This window comes from Triplophysa rosa, linkage group LG5 (genome assembly GCF_024868665.1).
Source record: "Triplophysa rosa linkage group LG5, Trosa_1v2, whole genome shotgun sequence".
NCBI lineage: Eukaryota > Metazoa > Chordata > Actinopteri > Cypriniformes > Nemacheilidae > Triplophysa > Triplophysa rosa.
The window spans coordinates 20,670,967-20,673,987 of NC_079894.1; the positions used below are offsets into that span (position 1 = coordinate 20,670,967).

General features: G+C 38.6%; 1 pseudogene; it reads right to left on the minus strand.

Moving 5' to 3' along the window:
- LOC130554274 (E3 ubiquitin/ISG15 ligase TRIM25-like) lies at window positions 1-3,021 on the minus strand (annotated as a pseudogene).

A 3,021-nucleotide genomic window follows, 5' to 3' on the forward strand; every position in this document is an offset into this window, starting at 1 on the left:
CTATATTGTCAGATCACACAGTTTCACTGATCCTTTAGCCCAAAACCCAGGATAGAGAGGTTGAGTGAATGTGGTGTGGACTCTGTGGATGAGGGTCATTATTGTGTCAGAGACGCTGTAGAAGGACAGAGTTCCTGCACTGTGATCCACATACACTCCTATTCTACAAGATCTGGACACTACAGGGAGTTCAGTCTCAATGTTATTGTGCCAGAATGAGTAACTGTAATCAGAGCAAAACAAACTCCAGGACTGATTATTACGTCCAAACAAAAATTCAGGACCTCGTCCCTTCCTGCTGATGCTCTTATGAACGCACCTCTCCACTCCACTCGACCTCCCAGTAGCTTCCAGTCCACTCACTCTCTCTACACAACACCTGATAACATCAAATCTGTCTGGATGATCAGGATACTGATATAAAATCAGGATATCTTTCTGTTCTTCAATGGCACACAGTACAAAATATGCTCTGTTGAAGCATTTTTTTAGTAGATTATAACCAGATTTAGATCACTCAAGTAAAAAATTATTTCAAATATATAGCGATTCTGTTCGAACATAATGTGTTAATCGAAATAACTTATTTTACATTTCCATTTATTAGTTTAGCAGATGCTAAAGCGGCATTTAACATTTTGTCAAACGATAAAAGATTACCGAGCCATGTTTACAAGTAGAATTATGGCTGAGGCAAGGGAGAACTGAACAACAAGAAAGAAACAGACACAAGGTTTCTTTTTTATGAAGATATTCATTACTATAAATTTATAATATTACAGATAAATTAATTGTTTTTGTTCAAGACACTTCTAACATTTAAGTTAGTCTGGGACTAGACTTAAGCCCTTTCCGGGAAACCTCCCCTATACGTTACAATGTTATTATGTGTTTGTTTTTTGTTGAGACTTGATCTTGGATTCAGGATTGGGAATTATCTCAATACACATAACTATGAACACCAACATACAATAAGTTATATATTATTTACATATTTACATCTCTACAAAACATAATAGGTATTTACATGATGTGGTTTGCCCTATTTTTTTAGAGAAATGTGTGCTTTTCACCTCTAGCAGATATCTTTTCTGTCTCTTCTCTGCAGAAATTCTCCAGTTTCTCTTTCAGATGAGACACAGATTTTCTGTGGCAAGTACTGACAGTGATACTGAGTGAGGCTGTAGATCCAGGAGGAACAGAGCGAGACTGGAAACTCTACACACACACAAAGACATACATTTCATAGGAAATCTCTGTAGAACACACTCCTGTCCTGTTTTTCAGATCTCTGTTACCTGGAGGAAATGAATGTGATCATCTGTGTGTGAAAGCTGCTCCAGCTCAGTGTCTCTCCTCCTCAGATCATCAATCTCCTGCTCCAGATTCTTCAAGAGTTCTTACTCACTGCAGCCTTTTCCTGATCTCTGATCAGCTGTATCACCTCAGAGTGACTTCTCTCAATGGAGCGGATCAGTTCAGTAAAGATCCTCTCAGTGTCCTCCACTGCTGCCTGAGCAGAGCACTGTTAGGACACGCACACACACACACACACACACACGCACGCACGCACGCACACAGTATGTTATCCACAGTGGACTTCAGTGGGATCAGGACGAGCAGCTTGTAGTTGAGTGTTCTTCAGTTTCTCCACCACTTCAGCCAGCATGGTGTTTTTACCTAAAACAGGTCTTGGACTGAAGGTCTGTCTGCACTGAGGGCAGCTGTAGACTCTCTTCTGATCATCCTGATCCCAGCAGTCTGTGATACAGCTCATACAGTAACTGTGTCCACAGGGAACAGTCACTGGACCCTTCAGGAGATTGTTGGACTTTAAAGGCAGTCCTGCATGCTCAAAAATTTGCACAGAGACGTTCTCCAAAATTAAACAGAAGTTTTATTATCAGATGTAAAAAGGTAACAAAGCTTTGGGTTGTCAGACGATCTCCTCACTCCACCACAAGCCAACCACCCAAAATATTCAAAAACACCCATATTTATTAAGTATGTGACGTCGCTCGTATCTTCTGACTCCTCCTCTGCCTTATAAGGAGTGCTGCTCCCTTTCCACCAATCACCGTGAAGTCCTTTTTCTTAGTTCCTGTAAAATAACATTTCAAAACGTATATCCTGTGGTCAGTCACCAGTCCTGAGGAATGTTCTCCAGGACAGTTTCTTTTGGGGAGTGGTCTCCTAGAAACAGTTTATTGTGGCCGGACAACATACCAACATTCTTAACATTCTTTTAGTAAAAAGAAAACACTCAATCATCTAATGTTTTTAATTATATAGCGTTGTTTCTTAATCCTATGATTCATTAAAACACATCACAACTCATGATTATACTTAAAACATATGCAGTGGATTGATTCATAACATTTTTATGTGAAAAAACACTCTTTGTGTGTGTGTGTGTGTGTGTGTGTTGATCTAGATAATTTATGGCTCCAACCCCCATTTGCCACAGTAACTATTTTACTGAGTAAGATAGCAAGCACATGACAAAAGCACATAGCTTAATGATTTAATGAAAGAAAACACTTATTGATTATATTGATATTTAAATCATACTTTTATCTGAAAAATATTCCTCCCCCACCGAGCGAAACAGAAAGCACACGACAAAACCACACAGCCCAATGAAACAAATGAAAGAAAACACTTATTGATTATATTGATATTTAAATCATACTTTTATCTGAAAAATATTCCCACACCTTCAACCTAAACAATGGATAAAAAGAGTGGACTGCCGCCTGGTTTGTCTTTGAATTCTGATCTTCTGAATAGCCATCAGGCTCTATAGATGAATAAAAATACTTTTTTTATGCTATACATCCACACTCAGTTAGTTCAAACTTCAGCTCAAACCGAAGTTATATGCAGAGTAAACATGCAGAGTTAAAAATTCACACAAAAAAAATATTAGAAAAACACTTCCACCACATGCATTGGGTTGTTCCTCTAGATGAGACAGTCTTATTTAGTTACACGAACACTAATTTCACCTTGCTTCTCCAT